The sequence below is a fragment of the Glandiceps talaboti genome, chromosome 1, assembly GCF_964340395.1.
Source record: "Glandiceps talaboti chromosome 1, keGlaTala1.1, whole genome shotgun sequence".
NCBI classification, from domain to species: domain Eukaryota; kingdom Metazoa; phylum Hemichordata; class Enteropneusta; family Spengelidae; genus Glandiceps; species Glandiceps talaboti.
This window is the reverse complement of record NC_135549.1, coordinates 17,464,926-17,489,916: the sequence shown is the minus strand read 5'-3', so window position 1 is coordinate 17,489,916 and position 24,991 is coordinate 17,464,926. Positions and strand designations below refer to the sequence as shown.

The 24,991-nt window shown below is 35.5% G+C and overlaps 1 protein-coding gene across 2 annotated transcripts in view; it reads right to left on the bottom strand.

Annotated features, from left to right (window-relative positions):
• LOC144438711 (uncharacterized) overlaps window positions 1–13,661 on the bottom strand; it is a 39,443-nt gene extending 25,782 nt beyond the window's left edge. For both annotated transcript variants that reach the window (XM_078127860.1, XM_078127866.1), the window contains exon 1: window positions 13,567–13,661. The gene's annotated coding sequence lies outside the window, so the exon portion shown is untranslated. The remainder of the gene's footprint in view (window positions 1–13,566) is intronic.
• Window positions 13,662–24,991: the final 11,330 nt, after the last annotated feature.

The following is a 24,991-nucleotide window of genomic DNA, read 5'->3' as shown; positions in this document are numbered from 1 at the left end:
CATGTATGCAAGATGTTTACGCAAACAGAAACATTGTGTAGATCAGATCCTTCTTTTGCTCAAGGTCAACTTTTTCTATAGCTCACAATAGTTGAATACATCTGTATTTATCACACCTAACCCAAACTGGAGCTGCAAGATAATCATGTTATCAAGGTTACCAACTTCTCTCAGGTGTTAACCGGATGAAGACTGAATACAATTACATTCATTTGGTATTTACATCGTGATTGGTCAGTTCATTTAGAACAGAGAAAATTATGGGATACGCATCGTGATCTGATACACTGAGCACAGTAACAGAAGACACTTGTAATTTCTAAGATGTAACATCTAATTTCCTCAATGAAATCAGATAACAGTCTTGAGCGACTCGTTTTACCTTGCTAGGAGAATTAAAACACGACATGTACAGGTAAAAACTGCACGAATCCTTCTGTAATTACTTGTATCTAAATTGCTGTTTTGTGTTCTTGCAATGCTTGTCAGGGACATGACTGTTTTACAAAGTAGTCACTCAAGAGGAGTTGGCTGGACCATAAAATCAATTAAAGTACACGTTATTACATGACTACATGGCTGAAGAACATGATTGTACAAATACAAATTGTCTTTCTATATGCAGTCAAACATGGGTTCTGCTTTTTATTAAAATCCTTCGAAATATTTTATCAACTTCCTCCAAGTGCACAGATTGAAATTACTACATTATATTTGAAACACTCTATTTAATGATCATGACAAAAAGTTCAGACATTTTATATTTTCTACAATACATTGAGCCATTCTATTAATTTGATTATAATAATGGGGTCTCCAGTAAAATAACACAGCACATAAATTTATCTATATCACTCCAATACCTGTCACTAAAAAACACTTCTGTGTATCTGTTTATATCACTCCAATACCTGTCACTAAAATAACACTTTGGTGCATCTGTTTATATCACTCCAATATCATGACTGAAATAACACTTCTGTGTTTCTGTTTATATCACTCCAATATCATGACTGAAATAACACTTCTGTGCACTTACACAGATATCACTCCAAATACCATCACTAACACAACATTGTAATGTACTTAGACTGAGTGTATATAAGTCTGATACCATCACTAAAACAACACGAGTTATTTTAGTTCAGTATGGTCCTGTCACTCATACAACCCTACTGTGTATTCATCACTCAAACTGCTGTCATTGCAATTTACCACCACCCAGTATAGCTTATTACATGTATCACATCCCTGCTGTCACTGGAGTAGAGCCCACTTTGAGGTCAAACCAACAATGAACTCAGAACCGGGCAAGGACATGTAGTTGACTACAATCCAAGAACTGAACACAACAAGACTATCTATCATTCATTCACCTTTGACCTCCAGAACAACTTAGTAAAATTGGATTACTGATGGCAAGAGATGACACCATGGCTATTTATCAGAGAACAGAAATAAATCGCTTTCAGTGCAATTATGAACTAAAGACCAATCCAAGGATTGTCAACATTCTGAACACGAAAACAAGTGACACTAATGAAAACGTTATATGCTAATTTTTAGTCTCCTTCCTCACGATCACACTGACAGAATTATACAACTCTTTAACATGGATAATTTAAAAAATTATTCTTGGAAGGTCCTTCTGTATAGAAAAAATACATATAAATCACAATTTAGACGTTACTTCTACTTCTGTCAGAATTAGAGATATGGTAAATGAACATGTACAATGCAAGCTTGTTCTTTTTTTTATCTCTACAACCACTTCAGCTACATGTGGAAACAACACAGGAATACTTTTGCATTTACAATGAATCTCAATTCAAACAGTAAGTTACTATTAATAGTTCATATTTCTCATTTTCTTTTTGAGTACATCAAGAAGGGGATGTTTGAAAAACAATTGCACATTTCCTGTAACCAAGACCACGCATAATAATGTCCATTTTTATAGCTCCATTAAATTTGATTCATACTTCTTGAGAAAGCCCACTCGGATGCAAAACGTCACTATTCTTGTACTCAAAGGTTGAAAAAGAAAATAATTGTGTATTTTCGATAATATGGCCTCAGAAAATAGGGTAGGTAGGTAGGTCAGGATTTTTTTTTATTTTATCTTTTTTAATCGTTTTATTCTTGAAAAGCATTGCTTCGTCCCAAAAACAGACAAAATGTCAGTCAGAATACCCCATCTGTGATAGTGTGATGAAATATATAGACATCGCTGGAAAAAAAAATGAAAACTGATGTGCATGAACATCAAGAAGACAACAAATTTCTTATCTTTTTGTTTTAAATGTTTAAAAAGATGTTTAGGGTCAGGAGCTTAACCTTAGGATTGGTCAGATTTATCGGAAACTCACTTTATTTTATTTGGCCTAATACATTTACATTTCGTAATTGAACATCCGAGCTATGATAAAATGATAAAATTTGCATTTAGAGGATGTTTACTTCAATGCTTTACACAGTATGTGGCCTCCATTATTGATTACACAATGTCAAATGTATAGTTTATTTATAGGCCTAGGTTTTTAGTAATTTACAACTCTTATGAAATCAATGTACTTCAATAAAATTAAACCTGAATGTTCAATATCCAATCTGATTTGAGACTAATTAAAAGTAACATGACTTCAACATATGGGGGGGGGGGGGGGGGGGATTCCACTAACGCTGTTTGTATTTTTTATATATACATGTACATGTACGTAGTATATCTATGTGCCCAGTATTTAAAAAATGCCTAATAGATGCGATATGTTTTTTGTAAAGTGATCATGATGAATGCTATCACAAATATTCAGACTGAATGATTGGCAGAAAAGAAAGCTATGCTAAATATTGAATGATTTTGGTATGTGATTTATGTCAACACTGAGTCAAGTACAATATATAATGTGAACAGAACCCAAAATCCAGTCCATCAGTTTTACTACATATGTCACCTTTAGAGTAAAACATGTGATCAGAGCTAATAGTACTGTATCACTCAGTTACGACAGTGACACTATCGCCCTAAACTATAAATTTACTTTCTTTGTGTCCATATTTATTTATTTATTTTTTAAGAGTACTATTTCAGTCGCAGGAAATAGTATCTACATGCACGGTACACAAGTCATTATATTCTGCTATCACATCAACCATTAAAATGAAACTGTTTCTCCATGACATTTGCTGCGAAGTAAAATATCCCCATCCTGATGGAAGCTATTCACCTTTCTAATTCACATAACCATTGCAATAAAACTACTTCACTGTGAAGTGAATTCACACATTCTCAGTTCTGATGGAAGCGGTTCTGCTTCTTAATTTACATCAACCATTAAAACCAAACTGTTTCTCCGTGACATTTGCCGTAGTGTAAAACATCTTCAGTCCTGATGGAAGCTACTCTGATTACCAATTCACACTAAAGGGGTGCAATAAAATGTTTTTCCTTGACATTTGCTATGAGTTATCATATCCTAAGCTTGGTCCCAATAGAAGCCACTCTTTCAAATTTACTCCATGACATTTGCAGTGAGATATAATATCTCCATTCCTAATGGGAGTTATTCTGCTTTCTAATTCACATCAACCTGTGCAATAAAGCTGTTTTCCTGTGACTTTTTGCTGTAAAGTAAAATATCCTATAAAGTTTTTATAAGATCTAACAGTTAACTTTATAGTTGTACAAATGTATGATTCCTATATAATGTGTTAAGATTACTACAATCGTTTCCATTCACATACCAGTATAGTGAAAGTGTTTATTCTAGGACAAACATCTTTGCTACCACCAGCTGTGTTCACATAAAGGTGATGATTGTTATGGAGTCCTCACATTGTTTTAGTTTCATACTGGAGAGGAGTTTGGTTAATGAGCAATTGTCTACAGGAACTAACCAATTACAACTGCCTGTCAATTTATGATGAACCACTACTGACATTTGTTGTTTACTGGGGGGGGGGGGGGGGGGGGGGGGGGGGTTAGCACAGATTTTTGTGCTAGAATAATGACTTTCCCTATACATGAGTGGAGGTCATTCTAGTCTAGTTCCCGATGGTGATGTTGACTTCATACTTTCACCATCTAGTCAAGCCTGTGACTCTCGCACAGAATTCTGAGCTCCCCCCAACAGCGTTCATATAAACATGATGATATCGTCGCGTCCTCATATGATTTTAGTTTAAACAAATTGGAGGTGGACATTTTCATATCATATCAGTCCTAGATCCTAGAAATATGTGAACGATGACAACAGCCTGTCAATCAGGTTTACTACTGACATGCATCATTCGCACTTCGCTCACTATGAGGTCAACCACAATTAACACATTGTGAAGTCAACATCACTGTCAGGAACTAGACTAAGATGATCGTAGTAACGCAACGCTTAGGAACTAGACTATACAATGATAACAAAGAAACTATCATGGCCATCACACACAGTTGTAAATTAAAGGAACACTTGTGTCAGGATTAGTTAGGTACTAGGGTAATTAGTGACGCCTAATCACTACAATTCATAGCTTATACAAACAAGTGTCTTTAAACTTTAAATCATCATTGTTTTCTACATGTACTTACTTTCTGTGACACTGTACATGTACATGTATGTACCACTATTGATTACTAGTATTTCTCTATCATACCAGACAGCTAAAGATTTTGTTCATCTAGGACATCTTGAACCTTTTCCTTCGTGAAATAGTTAAAATGATACTCACGTTTCTGCTATAGCCACAATGTCTATAATACGTTAGTGAATTGTTCTCTAGGTAAATCTAGGAGTCCGACCTCCATTGCTCCAATTTGACCCACATGTATCAAACAATTACAGATACCTTCCTCTAGGTCATCTGTTACTAAATACTATTCTCTATAAAGAAAACACCTTGGTTTAAGTCCCACCCCCACCCCCACCCCCACCCCCCACCCCACACACACTGTGACACACACACTGAAACCCTCTAACATCTTTACAACACTGCTAGCTGCATATAAATTATAGTTTCATCCTGAGTAACAACTTTGATGCTGACAATGATCAAACCAACCAATTACTGACTCTAAGTCGATTACATTTTGTATACATTGTAAAAAATATAATCAGTTTTGATAGAAGTTATCTAGGCCTAATAAAAAAAAAGTGTGTGGTTCTGATTACGCTCAATTTTAGAATAGGTGGATTTTTTATTTTATTTCATTTTTTTTTTCATGTGTCACAGTGTGAGTGTCTAATTCAGGTTTTCCATTGTTTTCCAAATGGTTTCTGTGTTATTTATTTCTTCCTATCAGATGTACAGCCATTACAGATTGGAAGAAGAGTTTTATATTGTCTTTTTAAGTTGATGTCAGTTTCTGCATCCACATGAGACTTCATAATTTTTGCAATTTTTTTTTTTACTTGAATACGTTAAAAAAAAGTTTAGGATCAGCAGTGAAAAACTACATAGGGGTCGGGTTTCTGGAACCAAACAATTATTTTTGGTAGGCCTTATCAATGGTATTCTTTATCGATGTACTGGTCACTATCTTTGTAGCATTTTCACGATGACTTCTGTAAATGAGGACAGGTACAAGTTGTATGGATAAGTTCAGGCTCCACCGAGTTACATGTACATATAGTCTACTAGAGGTTATCTCTGCTTTTGATCTCCGGAGAGGGAGAGCTCAGAGAGAATCAAAATCATGGATAGCCTCTAGACTAAGTTACAGTGACAGCTACTCAAGCAACAAACCATCATTGCTGTCAAACTAACACCAGCTGACCTGACTATTTTACAAGCTTTGGAGAACATCCTTGTACAAATTACAAATATTCGAACAATAGTTTGCACATTTATTGGGAAATCTTTCAAAAAATATCCACAACTTGAGATTAAAAGATATCTCCCCTCCAAAAATCATAAAAATTTGAAAAGGAAATTACACTCAATAAAATTGTAATTCAAGGACAAAAGGTTCCATACATAAATGTATAATACCAAGTAATAAACAAAACAATTCACGGAAAGGGAACATGAAACCATGGGTACCAAAATATTCACACAGATATATTACAGAACCTTTCTGAGAAACTGAATATTCCTGGAAGCAATTAACTGTAATACATGCATATACAGCTAGGAGTTACTGAAGCATGAATTAAAAACCTTTTATGTGTACATGTGTACAAGGTATGTTTTGTTGAGCTGAACACGAGGCATTACCAAGAGTTAGTCATGTGTGCATTATATACCTTTTGGAGTGCACAAGGTGAAAACAAGCTGCCAGAGAAAAGAAAAGAAATTATTTCAACTACCGCTATCAAACGTGTGACACTAGTTTGACTTTTATTTCTGAGTATATTTTTTATCAACATACAGTTTTCATTTTTTGTAGCAAATGAGGTACACAGAGATGTAGTGGCTTTTAGGATCCTACATGGGGTTAATTTATCAAAGAGACACATCTGTAAACATTTCTGTAGGACAGTACAGTATAGTTACTTTGGAATGGTAAATTGGAAACGAATGCTACATTTCAATCCATCTACTATGGACCTTGATCAAGCTTTCTACAGCAGACAGAGGAGACTCATCATGAACAGGGACCAAGGATACTAACTACCATCAATTTACGGACATATTATTCTGTCAGTTCAGGGATAAACAGTAATGCTGAATAATTAAATAATACATTGACATTAAGACTAACTTAGATTCTACTAGGTATAGTTAAATTATGGTTTATGTAGGTAAATTCTTTTCCTTCAGTCAAATAACTCATGAATTTAATTTGACTTGTTCAATGTTGTTCCCCAGAAACAAACACTGCTTACTGTACCAAATAAATCATTCCTTGGTACATTTACTTTGCCAGTAACACTGTGGTGTCATTCTCTCACTTTTTTTATGTTGCTATGGAACAAATTGTCTTTTTATTTGTTATAAGTTTTGACACACCTGCAAGGTTTAATTTATCATTTTGTCACAAATTTACACACATCTCTAGGTGTTAATACAGTGTGTCATCAGTGACAGTGATTGACAGGAGAAAGTATGTCCTTAACTTGCAGGCAAATATCTAATAATGCACCCAGACTCTTTATCTGCCTTAAGGATATACAGTTACTGTTTGGTAATAGATACCATCTGTCTGCCTACCTGTCTGTCTCTGTCCCTATGTCTGTCTGTCTCTGTCTCTGTACAAATGTATGTCTCTCTCTGCCTGCCTGTCTGTCTGTCTGTCTGTCTGTCTGTCTGTCTGTCTGTCTGTCTGTCTGCATGAATGTATGTATGTATGCATGTATGTCTGTCTGTATGTCTCTGTCTGCCTGTCTGCCTGTCTGTCTGCCTGTCTGTCTGCCGGCATATATATATATATATATGTATATATGTATGTATGTATGTATGTATGTATGTATGTATGTATGTATGTATGTATGTATGTATGTATGTATGTATGTATGAATGTATGAATGTATGTATGAATGTATGTATGTATGTATGTATGTATGTATGTATGTATGTATGTATATATGTATGCATGTCTATCTGTCTGTCTGTCTGTCTGTCTGTCTGTCCCTTAAATGATTGCATTTTTTTTGCATTTATGCCATCACCTGTCCAAACAACAACAAAGTGTACTTAAAGTACATATACACCAAATGAAAGACCTAAAAGTAGAAATACCATCTAAAGCAATTTAATAAATAAATATATAAATATCTTTCTTTTTTATAAAACCAGTTGATTTCAAAAAACCGATTCTTAAATTTAAACCAAACTCCTTGAAAAATCCCACTGAGGTACAAACTAGTTAAAGACTCAAGTCTGTACTCATTTATTGCACAAAAAAATCAGAATCTGAATCTGTTACCATAGAAATATGCTCTGTATTACTAGTCTAAAACTATTACCTTTTCACCTCCGTGAGTTTTGTGAAATTACTCAAACAAACTGGTTTTTTATCATCTACGTAGGGAAAAATAATTGGCACATATATATCTGTAATTTAGTAATCCAATTACTGGCCTACCAGGTTCCTATCCTTTATATTGTAGGTACTAGCCACTGTCTATCTATTACTCCAACTCCCTACAGACATTCTCTACCCAAGCATACATAATCAGAGCTATGACTTCAGTAATTATGTGATGAGATTGCTCTGTGTCTAAGGGTGATAGAACACTTGAGTTGCTTTTAGTCAATAGCTGTAACTTGGGATGATGACGATAATAGACACACATACCTCTGAGTACCGACACTGAAAATCTACTGGAGAGAGAAAGCAATTTGATATATTGATCACGATTGGTTTATTGATGCTACATTTGAGAATGCAAGTATTCAGTAGCTAGTGGTAAAATATATGTGACCAACTTCAAAGTCCACAGAACATTTCAGAAGGGTTTCTATTAAAATCATGTTGAATTTGGAGAAGACTATTATTCCAACTGTCGCCCGGGCCAACACGTTGATATCATGTGCTTATCCCATCCTGATGGATTGTGAATTTTTATATTTCCACCGAAAGACAACTGTAGTGTAAAGCATTGCCAAGACAATGATATTGTGTGCTTATCCCGATCTGAGAGATTGTGAATTTCACATTTCTACCAACAGACGACTGCAGAGAATTGGCAAGACAATTTCATATTGCGTGTTGATCCCAAGCGAACAATAAATAACAAATTTCTACCAACACCTACAAAGTGTTGAAAAGATATCAATAGTGCATGTTTATCCCACAGGTACTGTAAATATAACAACTGTAAAAGCAGCTGCCATGCATTACACTGTATCATAGTATGCCTATCCTGGGGAATTACAAACAGTGTTTTTTTACGGGCAATAAGTAGGTAAAATCTCCCAGGGTTCCCATAGTAGCATTTTACCGGGGTTCTGCCTGGGAGTTCTGCACCAAAATTACGATAGATTCTAGGGGAAACACTGCCAGTTTTACCTCTTTCCCCCTTTCTGTTAACAGGGTTCCAAAACATCACCAAAAACACTGACAAATGTCATATTGTTACCAGCAGACAAGAAAGGGTATAGCGTGTCTTGGCCACCTTTCCCAGAACATACATACATACATACATACATACATACATACATACATACATACATACATACATACATACATACATACATACATACAGAGACATACATACATACAGAGACAGACAGACAGACAGACACAGACGTACGTACGTACGTACGTACGTATGTACGTACATACATACATAGATACATAGATACATACATACATACATACATACATACATACACACACATACATACACACACATACATACATACATACATACATACATACATACATACATACATACATACATACATACATACATGTACATACATACATACATACATACATACATACATACATACATACATACATACATACATACATACATACATACATACATACATACATACATACATACATACATACATACATACATACATACATACATACATACATACATACATACAGACATACAGACAGACAGACAGACAGACAGACAGACATACTGGCAACTACAAAGCACTGCCAAGACATCATCTTGTGTGTCTATCCCAAACATTATAAATTTCAAATTCTATGTAGAGACAAAAGCATTTTTACTTTAGGCAAATGCCAAGACACTCACATTATATATGTATGTCTATCCCACAGGTTTACAACACTGTCAGATTTCTATCTACAGCCGACTGCAAAACATTGCAAAGACAATATCATGTGTTGATCCTGGTCTAAGAGATTGTTACATCTGTAAAAATCCAATTTACCTACAGATAAACACAAAGCATTGCCAACACATTTATAGTGTGTGTCTATCCCAAGGGAAATTATAAATTACTAATTTCTACCAACACAACTTCAAAGTGTTGAAAAGAGTTTTATATTTGTGTCTATAACAGGAGACAAATTTACACTGATGGCAAACAGCAATGTGATATACAAGCACATTTGATATTGAGTGCATCCCCAATCGGATGGACCGTGAATATCAAATTTCTATGTGCAGGCAACAGCAAAGCGATACAAGACTTTAATATTGAGAGCATCCCCAATCGGATGGATTGGGAATATCAAATTTCTATGTAGCAAAGTACTGGTCTACCGTACCTCTGACTATGCACACATCATTTCACCTCTGAAAAGAACACAGGCTGACAGAGGTGAACCAGCAGCAAGACCTATTCAAATCATATATCAATATTAAAACTAAATCAACAAAGCATTAATGGAATAGATATTCTATCAAATTATTTATAGAACACAGAAATAAGTTGAAGTGTCACTCAAAGGGTAATTTGCATATTAATTACATCATTGCTGATCAATATTGTTAGTGGGGGTTTTTTTTTCTATCTTTCACCTTATTTTGCCCTCTGCATCACAAGTATTCATTCATGTTACAATTTACCTGACATGTGCAATCATGCGGCGGGAAAAAAAAAAACAAGTTCAAATCAGGCTACATGTACTTAGTATTCGAATGCATTGCAGACATCCTTCCAAACAGATTTTAATCAATGTTAAATGAAGATTTAGTTACCCTGGAACTTGTCTATTCATTCACGATACAATGTAATAGTTTGACAAACAAGCATACATACATGCAGTTTAGCGAACAGCTGCTGAACAATGCAATGTAATCTATGTCCAGATTTGGAGGATAAAAATCCAATCATTCTACACATGCACATCAGGATTCAATACCTAATAATAATCCATGTGTCATTGTGGTATGTCTTTTTGTAACTATACCAGTTAGTTTACTTGTAGGAGTCACTGCATTTCTAAAGGATTACATCTACAGCATGTCAAAATTCTGTCACACACATCACATCATACACAATTGTCAGTGTAACAACGTACTGTAATTAAAATCTAACTAAGTTAACCCAGTGGGGTTCAAAAACAAATTACGATATGAATATCTATTGCAAGTTTTGACCATATTTCCAAAACCATAGCAACACACTCCTTAGATGTGTATGGATACTACATACATAATCAGGGTATTACAATAAACAATCAACTACTTGATATAACTTGAGTGTTGAATCAGACCACAAATATTAATCAATAAGTAGCTATTATTCCCCTAATAATATTTTTCTTCATTCAGCCGAGGAAAATGCAAGCGACCTAAAGGGCCTTGTCACCACGAGTTGCTACATGAGTAGTGATAAAGACCCCTTAGATCAGGAGCAGTATATTCTGGCTGAATGAAGGCAAAAATTGAGGAATAATGTAATTGGATCTTTTTGACTCGTATTTTGAGAACCCACAACTGGTGACATAGACACAGGTTGTCATGACATACATATAGAATGACCAGGGTATATATGATCCATATTTTCTGTTCAAAGAAAATAAGTTGAATGCCATGGTATAATACAATTGGATGTACAAATATGGATTTTTGATTCCTACAATTTCTACTTTTCAAGAACGAATTATTTACTGTCAAACATTTGTCTGTTTTTTAAAATCAATATGAATCTACTCAAAATATATCGATGGTGTTCACTAACAACTTCACTTTTCAATAGTGACATTTGATTTTAAATATCTAATATTCTTCTAGAGTATCAAGGCCTTGACATTTACAAGTTGTTACTCTTTACATGACTAGTTTGCTGTCAAGGTGAGTTCACATTATTGATAAAGTGTTCTGATAAACATGAACTGTACCCTTTGGAGACCATGACAATTAAAAGGTCTTCTTTAGAAACCATCATGACAGTCGGAAGGTCTATGAGTGACCTGTCCTACATGTGTTTAATTTCAACTTGGTTTTTATTTAGCTGTGATATATTGCCTTCAGATGTCAAGGAAAAGTTTATATAGGCAATATAATTTGCATGTTATTTACAACAACGTATTTAGCATAAATAGCAACCTGTATCACTCTTTGTTGTGGTACTGAATTGAAGTTTTAGTTGTAATAGTTGAAAACTGTGTTTATAAAGCGTTCACAGCTAGCATATGATCACATGATTTAATCACTCTACCTGTATAAGTGAAGGCTAATATTTGTGGGTTAGTAGAACCCGGGTGTAGAACACAGGTAGTTTATGGGTAGCTGGATTATCAGCAGCATGGAATTTCTATTTCCAATATATGCAACATGTACAATTGTTCCTATGTGCTTGTTTCTGTTGTTATTCATACAATTACATCACTATATATAGGTGTAATATAGTTACTGTACTAGAGTACCATTTATAAAACATGTTACGTGTAAACTACACACCCCAATCATAAATATAATATACTGTTATGACTAGTACTCTTGACAATTCTCAAAAACTAAAGATAGCAAGAAAGATTATGGGCACATACTGCCATTGTTGTTGTTGTTGTTGTTGTTGTTGTTGTTGTTGTTGTTGTTGTATGTATGTATGTATGTATGTATGTATGTATGTATGTATGTATGTATGTATGTATGTATGTATGTATGTATGTATGTATGTATGTGTCATGTATGCAGTGACAGCTGATATCATAGGTGACAGAGTACATTCTGATAGCACCATACATGACCGGGAGAAATTTAGCACACGACTGTCAGTCAATTTCAAAGTAACATAGCTTAAAAAATATTTTGTTTTGTAGATAAAAGTATTCTTTAGCAAGGTGTCAAATTGTACATGACAGTAGTACAATAGGAACAAGAAACACTATTTTTATGTCTAAATTTAAACTCATATACTAAAGTTTTAGAAATAGGTGACCTTGGTTTAAATAAGTACAAATACTTTGATAGCTTTATCTGATAAATTTATTAACTTAAACCAAGTGAGAGATACTAGTAATTACATTTGTCAACAACTAGTGCTATATTGTGTCTTAAGGGTTCTAGTTTGTTGCTGTGCAAATTGCAGTAATGATTTCTGGTACTGGTGAAAACTGATTTGTTTCATTAACACTTATATCATAAACGTTTCTTTAATATCATTGGTATAGAAAGATATTATGAGGTGCTAATTACACTAAGAAGTGTCTGTACTGTTGTACACCGAATTTTTTCCCTCTTTATAATACAGAAGTTGACAGCGTGTTTGTTGACAACACTGCAGTCATTATATATATACAACATCAGAAACATCTACGTAGTATTAAATGCTAATAACCACTTAAAGCTGTGACAATCACCTCAGGCCCCCATGTTTGTTCATATATATTATATTTCTTTCGGTTGACTGTCTCTCAGCTTGGCTAACTTTGGAAATTGGAGGGCGAACTTTTTCCTGCAGATTTTAATCAGCACGATTGAGAATTACTCGCCTGTCCATTTAGCACACGCTACCGGAATAATTTGATGCTACCCACAAGCCATGTCAAACAATTAAATGTTTACATCACACATAACCTGACCATTAGGTGGTTGCTACAATCTGACGTTGTCTCCAACGAAACGCTTCGAGCTTCACAAGACTGCATGCAGTGACTTACCCGCCCCGTGTTTCTAATCGTCAGCAAAGTATTGCGCGCGTTTCCCCTGCTGAGATATCTTCGAGAGGCTTGAGAAATAAATGACTATTTACCTGTTACCATCATGGCCACTTCGCTCACCTGCAACACAACTGAATCAACTTTTCGACTGAACTTTGCGACCAACTTGATCTCATATCCGCTTCACTTCCGCCTCTGACTCGCAGCACCAAAGTTGATGACGTCACGTGTGAACTGTGGTGATTTTGGACTGCACCACTCTGGCATGAAGGGGTTGCATTTGTCTTAACTTTTGATCGAAATTGTTACTGACGCTTTCACGTTTTAATACTGCACAAGCGTTGGTCTCAGATTACACATATGTACAAAAACAGCCACATTAAATAATCTAAAATGTCACATATATACGATAATTATACTGCGTGACGTCATACTATATTGTTGGCCACCTCTGTAATTTGTCCAAGTGAGCCTTTCTTTACAGACCGTACGTCCCATTGGAATATTGGTAAGCTTATGCATTTTGAGCTCGCTTGGCTCTGCGCGGACGACGCGTACATACATTTCGCAATTAAAATATCCCATTATCTGTGATTCAATGTTATTGTTGTTTATATTATTATATACAGTGAACGACTTCTTACAGTAAACATTGTCGTATTGGTTCTACATTGTCTGCCACATTACAATTTAAGATTTAAGATTCATATATATACTATTACTACTGTACTAAGCAAGTAGCCTCGAATATTCATCGCCATGAATTGAACTATACAAATCTAATATACCCTTTTCATTACAATGCTTTTTTTTCTCTCCAAATCTAATTTATCTTTTCCGTCAAGATTTCACTCGTTGGCATTACCATGACAATATGGACGCCGGGTACAGTCGTAAACGGTAAACGCACAACGTGATTATCGGAATTGTACAAGAGTGGAATGACAATACATAGCATAAATTACTTTGGTACAATACTTCGAAATGAAATAAGTACGCAATTGTGGATTTATGTGAATGAATACACCAACCATTTGATCAACCCATCAATAAATCAATCAAATGTAGCTCTTATTTCATCAATTCTATAGCAAAACCGGTCAGTGAACTTCAAATTTAGAGTCAATTTACGCAATCAAACTATAAAAGTTGATAATCTTGTAAATGGTGTTAGATGGATGTTGATATTAAAGTAAAATTGCAGTGATGTGCCTGTTCAAACTTGTAAATAGAAATAGTATGATCAAACAATGCCTAACAGAAATAAACCAAATCATTCATATGTGGTATAGGCATGGGCTCGAATAGGATATAGGGTTGTCAATAATACAAAAGTAGCCAAACAATTCAGTCTGTAGATGGCGCTACAACATAAAAAGTAAAACTCTCCGGGGGCCGTAGTCCTGGGAGTAGGCCGAGTCACTGTAGCCCAGTATAGGCGATAGGCCTATAATACCGTGGACGGGCTTGAAATATATGTACCCACTAATCAAACAAAACTTTCAAGTTGTAAAACTTCCTCTAAACAGGGTTATTTTCTGACGTTTTTGTCCGATTCTTGCCCCTTTCCTCGTTTTCTTTTACTTCCATTCATTTTCCAGATCTACTAGTAGCTATCGCGCTGCTATATGTTGCACCCCCTCCCCACCCAATAGCTCTGAACAGTAGCTGAATAACTGTAAGATCTCTGTTTTGTACCGTTTTTTAGATCTAGGTAATTGAACCCTGTTATCTTTTTGACAGACTTTCCCGTTTTTGTAAGAGTTAACACAGAAAGACGTAGACATTGAAACATAAAGATTACGTTCTTAATACAGTACCATCTTTCTGATCTGTACTTCTCACAGCAGGCCTAAATAATAAATCGAACTCCGTGTCTCTTTCAAGTTACAGACTCTTTCATTCAAAGGTAAACCGTTGGTTTATTTTTTGGTGCTTATTTACACGTAAGTACCAGAATTATGGTCACCCAATCTAATTTTTGATCATCAAGTTCTATGGCCTATGCAGTGTAAAGTCTGATAAACTGCTAGAGAAAAGTATGTGTACGTGTTCAATTTATTACCCAGCACTCCCATCTTTTACCCGATAAAGTGGAAATTATAGATTTATGAAATTTCTTTGAATCATTTAACAGATTCCATGTATTCAAAATATTCACTTTACAATGTTCTTCTTTATTTTCTTGTATAGCTGGATATAGGCACTTACTCTCTGAATAGATTTGAACACATTTATAGGATTGAAATCTTCTAATTCTGCAGATATAATTAACCCATGGCGATGTAATATCTATATCTATTTAAAATACCTCTTTCAGAATTCTAGAACATGATTACTTATTAAACTATTCAATTTAAAACTATACCAATACAAACCTACACTAGCTACAACTGGAATATTGTTTTCTAAAATAACCAAAGATATATAGTCACTATAGAAATTGGTACTCATAAAAAGACATTATATCTGTTAATTAGTGGTCAGTATTATCTTTAGGTAGTGTAGTGATATTTAAGTTTAAAACTTGAGCGAAAGCTTGGCTTTTAATCTGTCACCATGTTAAGACTGTACTAGTTGTAACTGGAGTATCAGTTTTCGATCAGATAACCACACTATATTCACTGAAAATTGTTAAAATACCAATAATGAGACATTCTTAACCAATGGTCGATATTAGGGTGGTCCTTTTTTTCTTCTCATTACCCGACGAACCCAGATTTCAGCTCCGACATCAAAATTAAAAAAATGTATGCAATTTTTAAGAAAATTTTTCCGTACATATTGATTCAAGTGCCTGCAACTAGACTACACTGTTGAAAAATGAAACAGTACTGTCATCACTTTCGTTTAGTCTGTGATCGTATATGTTTTATCCATGAAATTTGAGGATCAGGTTTACTTCAGTAATTATTTGCATTCCCTGTCCCAGTCATGGCGTAAATTGTATACCTTGTAGATTATCAAGATGTTTGTTATATGACATGTTCATATTTTCAATTTTCAACTGTAAGCCTACGGCCTCGTCTCGGTTACCCAGATTCTCGCCGCTGGGGGCTCTGCCTACGAGACCTCCACAAGCAACGATAGACCATGCATGGGTGACCAATCTATCATGCCAAGTCCCTCACTGTCCGTAGCAATCGGATTAAAATCTGATGTGGTGAAAGCGGCTAGATATGGCAAGCCGTTCAGGCCAAAAGTGTTATTTTATTTTAGGTAAAGTATTTTATATTTTTCGGAATTCAGACTGATTTTAACTGTTTATGCGTAGTTTTTCGATGGAATCCACACTTTTATCCCATGTTATTATTATTTAATTCAAACAAGTTTTCATTTATTTGAGATTGTTGTTTTATTTTTCGTCAAAACCAGAATGTTTTTTTTTTAAAGGATTATATATAATTGAAAGTCAAAATACCCAGAACAAAACAAACGATACAAAACGATGGAAATAGAGGTAAATGAAGGCATCTAGCCGCTTTCACCACGTCAGATTTTAATCAGATTATGTCCGTAAGCTAAACAGTACTATGATCTGTAAATCAGTCTTGTCAATTTCTTTCACAGTACATGAATAATACCGAAGGAAAGGGTTATTTGCGTGATAATATTTACGAAACTAGTGTAATGTACGATCAAGCCATTATTGAATGGGGGGGGGGGGGTATACACCCCCTGTATAAAACTTTAAAAGTTTATTCAATATTCCAAGATATTGTCATTATAGATAGTGATCCCCATGTAGCAGAATAGAATAGAGAACGCTTTGTTAGTATTTGGTGGCAAATCAAGTAAAAAAGACAAATTTAGTGGCTAACTTCACACAAACGATATACACACTCAAGCCTGCGTGTATTATAACTGGCACATCTCCATAAAATCACGAGCGTGAACATACTTCATATTACCTTATAATATATATATATATATAAGATAAATAATGCAAACCAACAACAGATACAGATGGCATAATACAGAATCGGTGTGCAGTTATGAATGGAATTCGTCAATAAATACTCAGCGTGATGTAAAATGACTGGTTTCACGTCATTGAATGACAACACTGCGATTAAAAAACGAAGTCTCGGTCATCTAAATGGAAACTACAGTCGTAGATGACCGTTAATTTTCAGCGGAACATCTGGTTAACTATTTGGGCTTTTGCTTATGTATTATTAGAGTAAAAATTACCTCAAAATTGAGGAGAAGAAAAGATTGTATGTGCATCGACGTCGTAAATAAAACAACAGCCGTCCAAGACACACCGCCAAGAGGCATTACTAAGCATTTCGCTGTGTCACGGAAGAAATAACAGCTCTGGTTTACGAGAATGGCTTTATGAGTTTACCTCTCTCCCCAATTTCCTTCAATTTGGGTAGTGATCGATCGATCGATATCGTAAGACATTTAAATGAACACCCACTCCCGCAATATTTTATGACGAGACGTACGGAGACACACACACACACTGTCACACACACTGTCACACACACACACACACACACACACACACTGTCACACACACTGTCACACACACTGTCAAACACACACACACACACACACACACACACACACACACACACTATCAGACACATAGATATATATAACACTATATATGTATTGTATATATATATACAATACATACTTTCGTACTTTTCAGTGATTTACTCAATGACTGTGTTGGTGTTGCCTTTAATACTACAACACTGAGACGGTTTCCAAACTATTTTAAGAATAAGGCCAATGGGTTAGGCTATCAGTATAGTTCAGAAAATGTTGCGATCTTAAAAAAAAATATTAATGTCTGTGTCGTGAACTCAAAAATAGCTGATCCGAGTCGAACTAATAGCATGGCCATTTACAAATTACATTTGACACGCTTCATTGACACGGGTGATCACGTCTCATATATTCAAAACGATACATGCTTCTATAGAATATACACAATCGACAACATACAGTAATTCGTGAATCTCTAATTGAAATCTTAGAATGGTTTTGTCCGACCTTTGATTTGTTAGCCGTTGAGCTTCTTATATTTTGTAGATAATCCTATATACTATTGTTGCACAAATTACAGCGTAAGTCTGTTTGAAAAGGAGACAGCGAACGACGTGCCTTCGAGGCCACGCCGACCACCGTCATCGGGTGTCATATGGGACACCGTGACAGTGTGTGTAGAACTGCAGCTATGCAAGCAAACATTCATTGCAGTGTCAGCCTACTGTGGTCTTCATTCTGATAGGGCTAAAATAAAAACGTCCTTGTGAATGTTTGCGTTAAATAATACCCGTAAAACCATTCCCATTTAACAACAGGGGCAGTGTAGTTAAAGCACAGGGACCATGTTACAAACAAACAAACAAACAAACAAACAAAGAGATAAATAAATATGCACGGGTAAATGAAACATGATTTTAAACTCATGGATAACTATCTATAAACATGTACACATATGTATATACCACCAATGAAATAATGTTACAGTAATATAATTATGTTTCTATATTACGGTATGCTAACTATGCAACAACAGCAATAGTATACAGGCCCGTATTTACATATGTACATGTATATAGATAGTTTGACATGAGCTTAAAATGGTATTTCATTTACCCATGCTTATTGATTTACCCATTTGTTTGTTTGTTTGTTTGTTTGTTTGTTTGTTTGTTTTTGTTTATTTGTCGTAACAAGGGCCATGGTCTCCATGTGGTTAAAGTAGAACAAGCTGAGTTTACAAGCTTTTTACACAAGTGAAAATGCTTACACACTAGCCTTCGTTAAACTATTATATTTTAATGTCGATGCATGCTTTCTATAACATTACCATTTTCTTCTGGCATTTTTAACACAGTTGATTGCATAGTAGGGATTAATATTTTTTATACTTATGATAAATTACGTCATCGGACCGATTATGAGTTATATCTGAATACCGTGTTTGAGTTCAGTTAATTCCAAACTCAAGTGGCCATGGCTAAGCGTGCTGAACTAAATACAATACTGCGAGTACCTTATAAATATGCAGCACAAACCACGCCCAAATACGTATAAACTCAGCTTGTACCCCTCTAATATTACGAAGAAAATATTCGGGTCAATATCCAGGTGCAACTTGATATGGAGGTGTTGTGAACATGACTTTAGATTCTAGTTCAGTTCTTGGCAATCACTGTGTACATTACATTTCCAACAAAAAAGGTGTACTTTTCCTTAAACCAGCTCAGAACACAGCTCTCTCATCTCGGCAAATAATTGTGTTGATATATTGCTGTAGCAAATCCAGGATATATTTAAAAATCAAGTTGATACAGGATTCTAGGTGACCCGGTGACGCTTTAAAGAGCATATACCCCATCATAAAATTGCGTATTCTTTTTAGTATATTGGCACCAGTCCCTTGAAAGAGTTTTTTTAAGTCTCATAAATCTTTAAATGTTTTGACTTTATACAATTCACTTTTTATGTAAAGAAAATGTCCCAGTGATTGTTTTCGTTTTTAGACTGTTTAGCGACCATTCACTGTGATTGTCATTTCACATACTAGCTAGAACACAGTTGTGAATGAATTGGGGAAAAGAATGGGGGAAAAACGTCGACTTAAGCAAGTCTATATTAATAGCAAGCAATGTTTGGAATGTACACGTACGATTCCCCTAGGCTAAACAAGACAAGAAAACACGATAAAAGGCAAGACAAGACCAGACAAGACGGGGGGTGGTGAATACTGAAAATGTTTAGTCTCTGGGCATTTCACTTTGAAATATTACTGTCGAAGTTCTGTATTTGGTTTCTGATAAATATTATTCCTGTATAAAGTATAATTATATTAGTGGTCTATGTAATACGAATGGGTTTTATGTTTTGAATGTATCACTTCCTAAAAAATACAATAGTAACTTTTTACAACGATAACACTAACGAAGGAAATTAAAAACGGAACTGCGACAGCTATTTTCTCCAAACTACACTATGCGATTAAAGCATCGTTCACTGTTTAACAAAATGTATAACTAGAGTACTGTTTGTAAATTTCCGACACGACTTTTTTACTAATTTAAAACGCCACGGGTCACTTTCTGACATGATGGATGTTTGTCTTTATTTCCTTGCATGAACCGTACCGGCATTATTCAAATTACTATATTTCTTGTAGCAGTATCGGTGAAAAACAACTGTTTACCACCGGATAGAACGTTGAAACTTAATCGTTATGCACTGTGCCGCGTTAAAATGGTTGCCATGCCAACTTATGAAGGCACATTGAAGATTCAGGTATAAATGTACATATTTGAAGAAAGCGTCTTTGAGAGCAAGGCGGGTAATTTGTTATATGATTGCTTGTATGTTTGAATTGTTCCCGGGAACAACAACAGCTTTGAAAAATTGGCATGCATCCGAATCACCGATCAATATGTTTTGGGCAAACTTTTAGCTTGACTGCATTTCAATACGGCTACCTCGGATTCCTCACTTTCAACACAATTTATGATCACAATTAACTATTTTTAAATTGGAAAGGGGGAGGGAATAGTCATTGTACTAGCACAACTCGTCACTATAAAATAGACAGTACATATACAGTACTTAGTATTATTGTACTTTGCCTAAGGTATGCCTGCAGGATTCACCCATAAGTGCCTATAATGTCACCGCTTTTGTTTGCCGCAGATGCCTTCGATTTTGTTCACACTTTTATAAAACTCTTGTGACATCACTCCTTAACAAGGAACGGAGTAGGGGTTTTACAATCAAACGAAAAGTCAGACCATTTACTGGTGTGCGACTATTTTCAACAGCGATTGTTTGTGAACACTTCTGATTGGCGACTTGGCAAGCCTTTACATGTATGTAATAGAAGAGTGACTGCCAGTTCTTCATCTGCAGTTAGACCCCCTGGTTAGACCCCAGGAGTTACAGACTAGCTTACACTGTAAATATCAGTACAGTGGATCGAACAACACATACTCTACTGAAAGGTGATACGTTTTTTTTTGTAGTGGGTAGTCTCTTATTTGCATACATCCAATAAATATCCGAAGGTTGGAGTACGACACAAGACTGTAAAAAATGGTGCAAACTATGGTGAATATGAAGCTGCCCTTCGTCATTTTAGCTGTTTTCACCCTCGAGTGCTTTGCTAGGGAATTTATTTGTCCCGTCCCGTCAGGATGGACCGGTATTCCGTTTGAAAGGCGAGTCTACAAAGCAGATGTGGTTGTCTATGTTGTGATTATCAGGCATTTTCCCCTAGCAGGAGAACTTGAAAAGGACTACCCCTACAGCTATGGAGCGGAGGTAGATATTCTGTGTACGCTGAAAGGTGGAGAGCTGCCTCGTTTTATCAATGTTACCAACATAGCAACAACTGACTGCAGTTTCACTCGTATCCCCCAATATCGAGATTTTGTACTGTTATTGCAATACAACACGGACGGTGAAATGGAACCCTTTGAACCAAATATGCACCCGGCTACCGTGTCCTCGAGTAGCCTGGATAGTCAACAAATTTTATCGGTGTGTGGAACGAGAGCTATACCACCTATTGGTATGAATTATAACGATAGTTATTGTTGGCAATGGGAGGAATGGAAGGAAACTGGTGTAACAACTAGTCCATGTGTCACTGGTGGTTCGTCCTCTACGGGTTTACATACGTTTTTATTTCTAATGTACAGCCTCTTGGCAGTTGTCAAAATGGACTGCATTGATTGTTGACGAGAAGTGGTCCGACTAGGTGAAACCGAACTCTGTGGTATTCTTATGAACACAATGAGTCATGTGTATACAAGAAGATAGAGTTGAAACCTCGAACTCAGTTTTAAAACACCTAATAGTGGGCCTACAGTATTTACAGGGGGAGGGTCACTTTTTTACAAATCGGCTCTTGGGGGAGGGGAGGGGAGGGGATTAGGGGAGGGTCACATTTTACTTTGACTCATTGTGTTGTTTAACTTTGCATTATTTTTGAGTTTTGCCATCCCATCGCTGCCACGGGTTCCAAATCCCAGCGCTACCATTAGGGTTAGGGGTAAGGGTTAAAGTTAGGGTTAGGGTCAGGTATCATAATAGTAGTCCACATCGATTAAAAATGCTACTAACAACCATATACACAAGTAACTCATTGACTCTCCGTGGTGATGTTAATTGAGAAATGGGTCTTACATATAAGATACTGGGGATAATGCTGTGTCGCTATGACCTCGACCCGGTCAATGTCAGGAGTGTGCCAATATAATCGGTGGAAGTTGTGGCCTTCAGCTCAGCCAATGAGTTCTAAATGCGTGTTTTGATTAAGGTAGTGTCTTGACACACATTCACATAGTGGTAATAGTGGGAAACAACCAATGTACCAATGTCTTGAAAACTTTCAACATGGTGGCAGTGGTGGAATTAAATATATATATATATATATATATATATATATATATATATATATATATATATATATATATATATATATATATATATATATATATATATATATATATATATATATATATATATATATATGAAATGGGCAATCTAGCTGCCCAGGTCATGTAATGAGTCAAGGAAAAATTCCAAATGCATGCAATGACCAATTTATATAACATATAACTAAACTGAACTTGTTCAACCATAGACAGTATAGACAGTATAGACAGTATGTGGTTGAACATTGATAACATTGAAATGTGATACGAGTGATATTGAATGATATTTGAGTCAAAGCAGTAAGTAACATATTGAGATTGACGTCAGACAAATAACTATATCCGGTGACATTATTTCATCACTAAATAATCAAATAAAGAAAGACTTTATATTTTGGAAACGAAAGAGATTCTCTCTCTAGTCAGCATTGATTGGGTATCACTTTGGTACCTATTCTTTTTTAGTACGTTAATACTAAAAGATCTAAATCCAGTTTCTAGTGGCAGGGGATAAGATTCCTGTGAGATATAACAACCCCGTCCCCAATTTATATTGGGCCGGGGTGGACGTATTACATAAACTGTGACTATTGCTAACTATATGTATAATGATATCACGTGTTTAATATCTAAATGGCGATGCCTACAACCAAATGACAATGCCGATAAATGCCGACAATATACGAAGAACGAAGTACAACTATACACAAGTAGTACAAGAATTAGTACGTCACAATTCAGGATGCCCTATTTTACATATTGTGGCATACATTATTTAAAGTATACCAGTATTGCAATATGGAAATGCTTACCCAGGCCCATAAAGCACTCTCATAAGTCTGAAAATTGTTTTTCTATAATTTACTCGTTTTAATAATTAATCGATTTTCTATATTGATTGTCAGATTTTAATAGTCTCTTTCATTATTTATTGCTCTTTTCAAATGTAATCTAGCCAACTCTTTGTCCATTCGCCAAATTAAAAAAAATATAATGTTCTAAAATCTTTTCCAATGCTTTAATATTTTCATTGTCAGTTTATGTTTCATTTCTATTCCGTGTTGCTTCGATTCAGACAGGAATATCGTCTGTACATGATGTTAGATATTTTCTGCATGAGGTGTGAATTTCAATATCAGTGTAGTCACCCGTCGTTACAATTATTCAGTTCTACAACATTGCCCATTGCATTGTGCTTCGGATGTACTCCGCGTAAATAGAATGAATGTTTTCATAAATATTCATGTGCGACTCTTGAAATATGTAAATGTTTACAATCTCCGGCAGCTTAGTTTCTCGTAACAGGTTAGGGTTAGCCATTTATTGGTTTCTAATACCATATATAGCTAATCCCAACCCATTTAGAAAATCGAGCAAAATGGAAGCTACTGTGAGTTTTAGGATAATAGGGTAATATGCTATGCTGTGTGTAACTATCTCAAGTCGACACATTGTCAGCATGTAGCAGCTTTGGCAGCAGTTTTGGCGAGTGGTGGATGTTTCAACGCTATGTTGTGTGTGACCACACCAAGTCAGCACACTGTCAGCATATGGAAGCATTGGCAGCAGTTTCGGTGAGTGGTGGATGTTAACTTCCCAAGGCTATGCTGGGAGGGGGGGGGGGCGTCAGTATATAAAGTCATCAGTTTGCCAGTATATATTCCTAATTTATACTACCAGTAGGAGTGTTACATGCCAAGCAATGGAAGTAGCTACATATGTAACACTACAGACATTGACAACATAAGCACAAATACAATACGTGTAATGAAGAAGTCGAGCAGAAATGTTACTTATTATTATGCAAATTTAATTTGACGAACCAATCAACGACAAGTTCGTAAGAGCTTTACATCACCTCGCTCGCAAGCTTGACTGCACTTCGGATTTCTCATAATTTATTATCACAATAAGCTACTATTTTGTAAACTGGAAGGGGGGGAGGAGATGGTTATTGTACTGGCAGAACTTGTCACTATAAAATAGATAGTACATAGAGTCCCTAGCATCACTGTATTTTGCCTAAGGTATACCTGCAGGGTGTCCCACTTACAAACAACCGAGTCACCATAAGTGCCTATAATGACATCTCTTT